The following is a 12,576-nucleotide window of genomic DNA, read 5'->3' on the forward strand; positions in this document are numbered from 1 at the left end:
TGATTTAAAAATTTTTAAGTTTAGTATTTTCTTTTTAGTAAAGTCAAATTTCAAATTTCAAATCTTATCTTTTTAAATCTTTTCAAATCTTTTCTTTTAATTTGATTATTTCCTATCTTATCTTTCTTTTAAATTTTAAAATTCAAAACTTTTTCAAATCATTATCTTATCTTATCTTACTTTTAAATTTCAGATTCAAATCTTTTTCAAATCTTCACCATATCTTATCTTTTCAACTTACTTTCAAATCTTTATCTTATCTTGTTCAATTTAAATTTTCAAAATCAAATCTTTTTCAAATATTTTCAATTCTTATCTTACCTTGTTGACTTTTCCTTTCTAATTTTAAATTTCAAAATTTTTAAAATCATATCTTTTTTAAATCTCCTAACTTATCTTATTTTAAAATCTTTCTTAGTTAGTTACTTGTTTTGTCTTCCTTCCTTTTCAAAACTTCCTAACTAATTCCCCTCTCTTCTATTTTCGAAAACTTCTTACATCTTTCTCTCTCTTCTTTTTCAAAAATCACACTCAAATTTTCAAATTATTTTAATTTAATTAATAATTAAAATAAAGACAGAAATATTTTAATTATAGTTTCTCTTTTTACTTCTTAAATTTTTGAATTCTTCTACCCCCTACTCAAATTCTTCTTCTCATTCTTCTATCTTTATTCTTCTTTAACTCCCATTCCCTTTCTTTCCTGTTTTTCTTTTTCTTGGTTTTAAGCAGGAACAGAGATAAAGAACCTCTCTTTGATCCTTATCCTAAACCTGAGAGGACACCAAAGAAGCATTTGCAACAAGTTAAAGCACATCACTCCGGAAGAGACCTCACAGAACTTTTTGAACAAGAAACTGAAAATACAAACATGGCACCCGAACAGAATAATGAAGGAGATGCAAGGAAGGTTCTTGGTGACTTTACTGCACCAACTTCTGACTTCTATGGAAGAAGTATCTCCATACGTGCCATTAGAGCAAATAAATTTGAGCTTAAGCCTCAGTTAGTCTCTCTCTTGCAACAGAATTTCAAATTTCATGGACTTGATCCACATCAATTCTTATCTGAATTCTTGCAAATCTGTGATACTGTTATGACCAATGAAGTGGATCCTAAGGTCTACAGGCTTTTGCTTTTCCCTTTTGCTATTAGAGACAGAGCTAGGATATGGTTGGATTCTCAACCTAAGGAAAGCCTAGACTCTTGGAAAAGGTTGGTCAATGCTTTCTTGTCCAAATTCTTTCTACCTCAAAAGACGAGCAAGCTCAGGGTAGAAGTTCAAACCTTCAGACAAAAAGAGGGTGAATCCCTCTATGAAGCTTGGGGAAAGATACAAGCAACTGATCAGGAGATGTCCTCTTGACATGCTCTCAGAATGGACTATCCTAGGTATCTACTATGATGGTCTATCTGAGATGTCCAAGATGTCATTGGACCACTCTGCTGGTAGATCACTCCACTTAAAGAAAATGCCTGCAGAGGCACAGGAACTCATTGAAATAGTTGCAAACAACCAATTCATGTATACTTCTGAGAGAAACCTTGTGAACAATGTGGTAGCTCAGAAGAAAAGAGTCCTGGAGGTTGACACTCTGAATGCCATACTGGCTCAGAACAAGATCTTGATTCAACAGGTCAAATAATCTCTCAGCATTTGACTTGAGTACAAGCTGCAGCTGGTAGCACTCAAGACACCTCCTATGATGAAGATGCCTATGATCTAGATCACCTTAAAATGGAAGAAGTGAATTACATGGGAAAACCCTATAGAAACACCTACAACTCCTCATGGAGGAATCACCCTAACTTCTCATGGAAAGATCAACAGAAGCCTCAGCAAGGCTTCAACCATAATCAAGGTGGAAGAAACCAGAATAGGTTTAACAGTAATAAACCATTCCCATCTTCTCAGCAACATATGGAGACTTATAAGCAGAGTCTTTCTGACTTAGCAACCATAGTCTTTGAACTCTCTAACACTACTCATAATTTTATAACAGAAACTAGGTCCACCATCAGAAATCTAGATGTACAAGTTGGTCAGTGATGAGTGGATAATTTATACGCTTTTTGGCATTATTTTCATATAGTTTTTAGTATGTTTTAGTTACTTTTTAGAGTAAACTACCATTTGAACCCATGAAAGTTGAAAACACTGACATATCTATCCATAGAAAAAAGAAATTACCATTTGTACCCATAAAAAATTGTTTTTACAGGCAAAATTATCCAAACCCTAAAAAATTATCTAAAATCCCTAAATTACCCTTCTCTCTACATTATCATCTCCTTCATCCCTCCTCTCTCTCTCTCAATCTTCTCAGCCACCCAATCCCAGCATCAACCACAAACCACCGTCTCACCCTCCTCATCATCGTTCACCCTTCTTCGCTAGTAACGTCGCAGACCTCTGCCAGCCCAGGAGCACCGCGCCAGCTTCTCCTCGCCACCATCACCATCGGCCTCAAACCAGAGCCTACCGCGTCAGAGACGCTCATCTTCATGCTACCTTATCGCCGCTATAGCAACCCTCTTCACCTCTTTCTGCGTCGTAGAACCACCACCGCCGCTGCCCTTCTAGTTGGGAGGAACAGTGCCAACCCTCTCTCTCTGTCAGGATAGGTGTCAATGACTCCAATGACGAGATTTGAACCGAAATCTGTCTCCTTGAGGAGGCCGGCCCTGTCGGCAGTTTTGAGGCCCAAGAACTACGATGAGCGGGTAGTGTGGAGTTGGCGAACCTGCTCCGGGATCACTGCGACGATGTGGGACAGGGATTCCAACTTCTGGGCCTCTAAAGGTGAGAGCTTTGCTGAGAAGCCGTGAAAGACAGTGTCGTAAGTGTGAAGGATGGCGGCGGAGGCGGCGGTGGTGGTGGTTTCAGCTGCAGTGGCATGGTTGATAATAGAAGCGAGAGAGGATTCGTACCAGTTCTTGTGGGTTGGGAAGATGGAGGGCTTAGCTTCATGGTGGAGTTGCACCGTGAAGGTGCTCTTCTTCTCTGGGGAAGCGGCAGCAAGTGTTGCTATGACTGTGAGGATGAAAGAGAGGAGGGTGTGGCAAGGAGCCATTGGAGCAGCGGTGGAGACTGAGTGGAAAGTAATGGTTAGAGTGTATTAGAACGGGAAAGAGGGGTGGTGGTTGGGTGAAGAGGGTGGTGGTGGGATTTGAGATTAGGAAGGGAAAGAGGGGTGATGGCTGGTGAAGAGGGTTAGGGTTAGAAAGGTGATTGGGTGAAGGAGGTGGTGTGGTGGTGAAGATAAGGGTAATTTAAGGATTTTAGATAATTTTTTAGGGTTTGGATAATTTTTCCTGTAAAAACAATTTTTTATGGGTACAAATGGTAATTTCTTTTTTCTATGGGTATATATATCAGCGTTTTCAACTTTTGTGGGTACAAATGGTAGTTTACTCTACTTTTTATTATATTTTTATTAGTTTTTATACAAAAATAAAATTTCTGGACTTTCCTATGAGTTTGTGTATTTTTCTATAATTTCAGGTATTTTCTGGCTGAAATTGAGGGACCTGAGCAAAAATCTGATTTAGAGGCTGAGAAAGGACTGCATATGCTGTTGGATTCTGACCCTCCTGCACTTGAAGTGGATTTTCTAGAGCTACAAAGACCCAATTGGCAACATCTTAATTGTGTTGAAAAGTAGACATCTTGGGCTTTCCAGCAATGTATAATAGTCCATATTTTTCTCGAGATTTGATAGCCCAAACTGGCGTTTAAACGCCAGCCATAGACCCTTTTCTGGCTTAAAACGCCGGAACTGGCACCAGAACTGGAGTTAAACGCCCGAACTGGCATCCAAGCTGGCGTTTAATTCTAGAAAAGGCCTATGCACGTGTAAAGCTCAATTCACAGCCGAAGCACACACCAAGTGGGCTCCAGAAGTGGATTTCTGCACTATCTGCACTTAGTTACTTATTTTCTGTAATCCTTAGTAACTAGTTTAGTATAAATAGCACTTTTTACTATTGTATTCGAGGATTATGCCATTTTTCACTTTTGGAGGCTGGCCACACGTCCATGCCAAGACATTTTTTGTAACATCCCGCATTTTTGAAAAATCTAAATATAAATAAATTGTGATTTTACCTTATTGAGTTTAAACTTTATAATTTTAGAAATTATTTTATTAGAAATAATTAAATAGATTCGGAGATAGTTTTATTTTGAATCAATTAATATTTTTAAGTAATTTTATTATAATAGAATATTTTGTATAATTTTAGTAATTGAAAAATAAGAAAGAATTGTATAATTTAATTCAAGTAACTTTTATTCTGAAAAGGTTATGATTTATTTTATTGATTTGATATCTTATTTTATAAATTAATCAATTAAGAGAAATTAAATTAGTTTTATTAATATTTGAAGTTAAGTTAATTAATATTTTTGTGTACATTCTTATAATTGGTTATTTTATATAATTTCAAATTAGAATTCAGTAATGAAGGTGTTATATAATTAAATTTAAGAAATTTCTATTATGAATAAATTATGATTTATTTTATTAGTTTGAACTCCTAGAAATTATTTTATTAGAAATGATTAGATTGATATTTATAAATACTTTAAGTTTAAGTCAATTAATATTTATGTACAATTTATATTATAATAAATTATTTTATAAATTAAAATTAAAGTTTCAGAGATAGAAAAATAATAGAGATTTGTATGATTTAATCTAGAAAATTGATATTTGAATTTAAATTGTACTTTACAAAATATAATTAACTTGTTCATTTTATAATTTAAATTAGAAATAATTGATTGAACTTAGCAATATGTTGATAAATAATGTTCCTAAATATTTTTAATAGAGTATATTTGATTCTAAAATTACTCTACTATTCAATTTTGTCAAAATATCTATTCATATCTATCCATATTCTTTTATAAAATCCTAATTTCTAACCCTAATTCCCAAATCAAACTCAGAAACCCTAATTTCCCAAATTGAAAACCCTAAGTTCCTAATCCGAAACCCTAACCTACCCACTTTCTTTTCCCTTCAGCCGCACCATACCCCCTTTTCTTCCTAAACCTAACGTAGAAACGGAAACAGAGCAAAGAGAGAGGGAAGAGCTGCTGCCGCGCCGCCATGATCGCCGGACTGCCGCCGCAAGGAGCCCGTGCCACCATCGTCGTCATCCTCGTGAACTGCAGCGTCGCCGTTCAACCTCGTCCCGCCGCGTCTCCATGGTCGACATTGCTGCGAGCTCGCCACCGTCGAGAAACTGCCGTCGCGTCTTGTCCCGCCGTCACCACCGTTGCCCTGGAGCTCGCCTGCCGTCGTCGTTGAGGGGCCAGCAGAGAGAGAGAACGAGCGCGGGTCAGGGTCGCCACCAAGGAGAGGAGCTATGCTCCACGCCGCCGTCGCCACCAGTCCACAACCACCACTGCGAGGGTTCCGTCGCCGTCATTCCAGTGTCGTCGTTCGTGCCCTTCGTAGCCGTTGCCGTCGCCGAGCCGTTGCATCGCCGGACATCATCGCTGGAGGATCGAATGGAGAAGCTAGCCAGTTCTGCTTCTGCCTCTGGTTTCTGGAATCTGAGAAAACGCAATCGCCGCTGCTGGAACTGTTATTGTTGGCGTGGCCCTGTTCTGGCTCTGCTCTGAATTGTTACTGCTGCTGTTTGGCTGATGCTGAAGCTTTCCACCACCACTGGAGTTGCCCGGAAACCCTGTTGTTGCTGCTCCGATAATTTATTGTAAGCTATCTGTAGTTCCAATTTTATTGAACTCATTTCCATTTCCAACTCCATTGAATTTGAACTCTATTTTGTTGCCACCGTGGTTACTACTGCGAGAGTGAAGAATGAATCGGAAATAATGCTGCTGCCGTTGATCGGAGATGCCAAACTGTTGCTGCTACTACTTTGAGATGATATGGCTGCTATTAAGGTTGTTGTTCATGAGTGCAGCATTCCCAATTTCTATGGATTTCGACACTTTGAGGTAGGGAGTTTAAAACGATTTCAATTTAAGAATGCCTGCAAGGTTTATTGAATAACTGCAAATAGATTTAATAGCTGTGAGTAATTGATTGATTATGTAATTATTGAATTGTGGATGAAATTGTGATTGAAATGGTTGAGATCGTGGTTTGGAATTGTTGATTTGTGATATTGATTGATTATGTGGATTGGGAATTGCTTGATGACTAGTTGTTGAGAATTTCTGAATTTTAATGGGTTATGTTGGATTTGTTGCCGTTGAGTTGTTATTTGGTATATTGTAATGTTAATGAACTTGGTTGGTGGTTGATTTGGAATTGGTTTTGAGGGGTTTTGAAGGGTTGGATTTTGAATACTAAATAGATTGTTGAAAAACTGATTTTTGAAATTAAAAGGTGACTTTGGAAGTGAATCAGTTATTCAACGATAATCGAAATGATATAAGAGCAAAGGCTGAGTAAAGTATAATAAAAGTTGTTGTTGGGATTCAATTTTGAGAAGTTTGAATTAATTATAGAACTAGTTATGATTCTTCAAAGTTAAAATGTAAAACTTGATTTTCTGCATTATTTTTAAAGGAAGCCAGAAACTTTGAAAAACTATAACTATTTCTGTGATTATCGGAATTGCATGGGACCAAGTCCGAATTGAGCTTGGGGATATAGGGAACTGGACTGCTGAATTTGAGACTTTTTCACTAAGTTTATGATTTATGGTAAAGTTTTGAATCATGGATGTCAAAATTAGTTTTTCTGCAGAACGTTTAACGCAGCAGCAACTTGATTCCTCTATTGGAAATTTTGTAGTTTGAATTTTGAAATGAAACCAATTTTAAATAAAACTCTATTCCTATTATTTTAATGCTGTAAAATTTCAGAACAATTGGACTTGTAGTTTTAAAGATATAAATTTTTGAAGGATGATGCATTATGCAGAAAAAGCCAGATTCTGTTTCCTTAAATTAGTAACTTTGGGAGTTTATAACTTTTGATCCTGGATAGAAATTGAGATGAAACCAATTGGAGGTGAAAATTAAGTATGTTTAGTATATGTGATTTAAATTTCAGGATTTTCTATGTTTTAATAAGTGAGTTATGGGACTTGGAAGAGGTTGTGTTCAATGATTTGTAAAACAGAATTCTGCAGAAAATTACCTAACTTCCAAGCTACGTAACTCCTTCATTAAAAATGGTATGACCCTGGAACCAATTGAGAAAGAAATTTGGATGAGTTATGTTTAACCACATTAATTTTGAAGGTAGTTGGATTTAATTTGGATTTTATATGAAATTTCAAATGTTGTATGGTGCTGCTGTCTTTTGGATTTAAAATACTGTAGAACAGTCACGGTTTTGCTTATATTCCCGAAGCTAGAGACAACGAAAAATTATGATTTTTGATTTAATAGAAAGTTTAATCCAAGACGGTCGCATGGATTTAAAGTTTGCGTAATTCCGAATTCATTTGATATTTTAAAAACAAAATGGAAATCAGGCTGCCAAGTTGTGTTGGTAATTATTTTGGATATGGAATTTAAGAAATAGATTTTCTATTATCAAATGTTTTTGAGAATATATTGCTGTGGCAAATGCTGAAAGAGGATGATGAACTGTTGAGAAAGAAGGAACCCGTAAGGGTGGATAAGTCCTATTTTTAAAGGAGATTATGTCCAAATTTTTATAAAAAATATAAGGACTTAATCAAAATAAATATTCAAGGCTTATTTAATAATAATAACTCCAATGATTCTTTTAAGAAAAGAATATTTGATCTATGAGATTGTTGGTAGGGGCGTGGGTCTAGTCCCGCTTGCTCAGTGCGAAAACCATTATGCAGGGATGGTGGTTTTGTCCCGCCTGTAGTGAGGACGGTGGTTTTATCCCGCTCACGTATTGATAAATTGTTCAGCAAGGACGGTGGTGTGATTCCGCTTGCATATTATTTTATGTACCCAGTAAGGATGGTGGTTTAATCCCGCTTACTGTGGAGGCAAGGACGGTGGTTTAATCCCGCTTGCGTGTTCCGGGCAAGGATGGTGGTTTAATTCCCGCTTGTCTATGGAACCTACGGATAAGGATGGTGGTCTAATCCCGCTTATCCGAGTCGGGTCTGGCAACATAACCGACGCGTGAGCTCATGGCCAGTAGGACAGGCATGCATCATATGCATCTATGTGACATTGTTTGGGTGTGTATATTGTAATTGGTTTGCCTAAGTGAATAATTCTGTTAAATGCTAATTGCTATACTTGATATAATTGCTCTTGATTGTGTTTGAATCTCATTACTTGTGTTTGTAACTGATTGGCTGGATTGTGGTGAATTGGGTGCTGGTTGAATTGCTTGGGCCTGAGGCCGTGATTGGATTGTGTTTGGGGTTTAGTAAGTATGAAAGATTGAGCTGGTTCAGCATAGACTTAATGAACCTATGCTTGGAACAGATTAGTCATTCATACGGTCTAGGAAAACTTTTAAGATTTTTATAAAGGAAAATATGGGTTTAGAATTTTGGATAATTAACTGATGCTTTATAAGATTTTGGATTTTTGAATGTTATGCGGTTGGTTTTCAAAATAAAAGGTTGACACGGCGAGTAAAGATCACTGCAAATGAAAACAGTTTTTCTTTTAAATACTTTTGAGTGAAATTAACTATTTGCGTTTTATTCTTTACTTTCACGGCATTCTCTACCTCTACTGAGAACATGTGGTTTGGTTCTCACCCCCAAATTTTCCACCCTTTCAGTGACACAGGTTTGAAGACGCAATTTGAAGCTGCGAGCGATTAGTAGGCTTTTTTTATGGTTTTAATTGCTTTCATAGAGTCCCCTCGCTCTTGTCCTTTGAAGTTTTATTTTATCAGAGGGGTAGGTATTGTATCTGGGTTTATATGACTTCCTATGTATAAGAATTACTAATAATAATACTTCTGTGATTATTATTAGTACTTGCAATGTTTATCCTTGATACATGTCTTTAATGAATAAAAAAAAAATTTCGGGCATTTTCTTAAAATTGAAACGCGAACTCGATACAAAGGCTTGATAATTAAGTAGTTAATACTAGAGAATGTTACGTAATGTTCTTTCTAGTGGAAATACCCTGACTTAAGCAAGGTATTTTGCTGGACGGGACGTTACATTTTTCTCTTATGTATTTTCTACAGTAGAGTTTCTACACCTCATAGATTAAGGTGCGGAGCTCTGCTGTTATTCATGAATTAATGCAAGTACTATTGTTTCTCTTTCAATTCACGCTTACTTCTTCTCCAAGATATACTCTCGTACTTAATTCAGTTAAGTCAGAATGAAGCGGTGACCCGTGACATTCACCTACTATCTTCGTTACTCGCTTAGCCAAGATCCGTGTGCCTGATAACCACAAGTGGTCTACATGATGTTCAACGTAGCCATTGGACGACAGCCAGAGTATAGTCTCTTGGGTCTCTGATCCACAGATTTGACTTGCCTCTCCTGACAATAGAGCATTCGAATGTGTGAGATTAGAACCTTCGTAGTAGAGGCTAGAACCAATTAGCAGCATTCTTGAGATTCGAAAAGTCTAAACCTTGTCTGTGGTATTCCGAGTAGGATCTGGGACAGGATGACTGTGACGAGCTTCAAACTCACGAATGTTGGGCACACTGACAGTGTGCAAAAGGATAGAGAGATCCTATTCCGACACAAGTGAGAACCGACAGATGATTAGCCGTGCGGTAGCTGTGTCTGGTATTTTTCATCATAGACGAGAGATCCGACAGTCGATTAGCTGTACAGAAACCGTACCTGGACCATTTTTACGGAGAGGACAGATGATAGCCATTGACAACGGTGATCCACCAACATACAGCTTGCCATGGAAGGGAGCACGTATGATTGGATGAAGACAATAGGAAAGCAGAGGTTCAGAAGCAACAAAGCATCTCCAAACGCTTGTATGAAATTCCCACCAATGAATTACATAAGTATCTTTATTTTAATTTATGTTTTATTTATCTTTCAATTATCAAAACTCATAACCAATTGAATCCGCCTGACTAAGATTTACAGGATGACCATAGCTTGCTTCAAGCCGGCAATCTCTGTGGAATTGACCCTTACTCGCATAAGGTTTTATTACTTGGACGACCCAGTGCACTTGCTGGTTAGTTGTACCGGAGTTGTGAAAAGTTTGATCATAATTCTGTGCACCAAGTTTTTGGTGCCGTTGCCGGGGGTTGTTCGAGTTTGGACAACTGACGGTTCATCTTGTTGCTTAGATTAGGTAACCTTCTTTCTTATTTCAACCTTTATTTTCTTTTCAAAAAAAAAAAGTTTTCGAAAAAAATGTTCTTCATAATTTTTAAGAATGAATTCCACCTTAGAGCTCCATGATGATATGTTGAAGCTTGGCTGGCTATTAAGGCATGTCTAATCTTTTGGACTGAAGCTTCTACTTATCATTGCAGCTATTGGAGGAGCCTTTGGATTCTCATTTTTAATTCTGTGCTAAAGCTTGGCTGGCCATTTGGCCATGTCTAATTCTTTTGGACCGAAGCTTTAGACTAACATTGCATGAATCCTGGAATTCTTATTAAAAATTTTGAATTTCTTTATTTTATTTTTCCAAAATAATTTCGAAAAAAATACAAAAAGTTTAATAAAATCATAAAAACCAAAAAAATTTTGTGTTTCTTGTTTGAGTCTTATGTCAAATTTTAAGTTTGGTGTCAACTACATTTTTTTTAATTTAATTTTCTTAAAATTTTTGAAAATTCATGCGTTATGTTCTTCATGATCTTCAAGTTGTTCTTGATGATTTTCTTTGTTGATCTTTACATTTTCTTATTTTGTGTCTTTTCTTGTTTTTCATATGCATTTTCAAATTGTTAGTGTCCCTAGTACAAAAGTTCTTAAGTTTGGTGTCTTGTATGTCTTTCTTTTCTTAAAAATGTTCAAAAAATATGTTCTTGATGTTCATCATAATCTTCAAAGTGTTCTTGGTATTCATCTTGACATTCAAAGTGTTATTGCATGCATTATTTGTTTTTATCTTAAATTTTTATGTTTTGTTTTATTTTGTTGTTTTTTCTCTCCTCATTAAAAATTCAAACGTCAAAAAAATATATTTTCCTTATTCTTCTCATAATTTTCGAAATTTTGAGTTGACTTGGTCAAAAAAATTTTAAAATTTATTTGTTTCTTGTTAGTCAAGCCAAAATTTCAATTTAAAAACTTTATATTTTCAAATCTTTTTCAAAATCAATTCTTTTTCATTTTTTTTATGATTTTTAAATTTCATTCTTAAAATTTTTCAAAATCTTTTTCTTAATTTTATTTCATATTTTTGAAAATTCTTGCTAACAATTAATGTTTTGATTCAAAAATTTTAAGTTTGTTTCTTTCTTGTTAAGAAAGGTTCAATCTTTAAATTCTAGAATCATATCTTTTAGTTTCTTGTTAGTCAAGTCATCAACTTTAATTTTAAAAATCAAATCTTTTTAATTTATTTTTCAATTCTTTTTCAAAATAAATTCAATCATATCTTTTTAAAATTTTAATTTCAAAATCTTTTTCTAACTTCTTATTTTTTCAAATTTTATTTTCAAATCTTTTTAATTAACTACTTGACTTGTTTGTTTTAATTTTAAAAAGTTTACTATTTCTTATCTTTTTCAAAACCACCTAACTACTTTTTCACTCCTAATTTTCGAAAATCACTAACCACTTTTTCAAAAATCTTTTTAATTAACTAATTGTTTTAGTTTTTAATTTTCTTGTATTTCTTTTTTAAATTTTTGAAACTAACTTAATTAATTAAATAAAAATAAAAATATTTTTCTTTTCCTTCTTCTTAAAATTTGAATACTCTCTCTCTCATCTCTTTCTATTTATTTTATTTATTTACTAACATTTTTCTTCTACTCGTGTAATAATTCAAACTCTCTCCCTCTCTCACTGTTCGAATTCTTTTTATTCTCTCTCCACCTCATTCTTCTATTCTTTTTTTCCTCTGACACATAAAGGAATCTCTATACTATGACATAGAGGATTCCTCTTCTCTCTTTGTTCTCTTCTTTTTTATATGAGCAGTAACAGGGATAAAGACATTCTTGTTGAAGCTGATCCTGAACCTGAAAGGACTCTGAAGAGGAAGCTAAGAGAAGCTAAAGCACAACACTCCGGAGAGGACCTTACAGCAAATTTCGAAAAAGAGGCAGACATGGCAGCCGAACCTGAGAACAATGGTGGAGATGCAAGGAAGATGCTTGGTGACTTTACTGCACCAACTTCCAACTTCTATGGAAGAAGCATCTCCATTCCTGCAATTGGAGCAAACAACTTTGAGCTTAAGCCTCAATTAGTTTCTCTAATGCTGTAGAATTACAAGTTTCATGGACTTCCATTGGAAGATCCTCATCAGTTCTTAGCTGAATTCTTGCAAATCTGTGTCACTGTTAAGACCAATGGGGTTGATCCCGAGGTCTACAGACTTATGCTTTACCCCTTTGCTGTAAGAAATAGAGCTAGGATATGGTTGACTCACAACCTAGAAAAAGCCTGAACTCTTGGGAAAAGTTGGTAAATACTTTCTTGGCTAAATTCTTTCCACCTCAAAAGATGAGC

At 35.5% G+C, this 12,576-nt stretch overlaps 1 pseudogene; it reads left to right on the forward strand.

Annotated features, from left to right (window-relative positions):
• The first annotated feature begins 5,215 nt into the window (after positions 1–5,215).
• Positions 5,216–5,731, forward strand: LOC148567750 (uncharacterized; annotated as a pseudogene).
• The last annotated feature ends 6,845 nt before the right edge of the window (positions 5,732–12,576 follow it).

This window comes from Arachis ipaensis, chromosome B4 (genome assembly GCF_059453495.1).
Source record: "Arachis ipaensis isolate K30076 ecotype BB chromosome B4, ASM5945349v1, whole genome shotgun sequence".
In the NCBI taxonomy this organism is placed as follows: domain Eukaryota; kingdom Viridiplantae; phylum Streptophyta; class Magnoliopsida; order Fabales; family Fabaceae; genus Arachis; species Arachis ipaensis.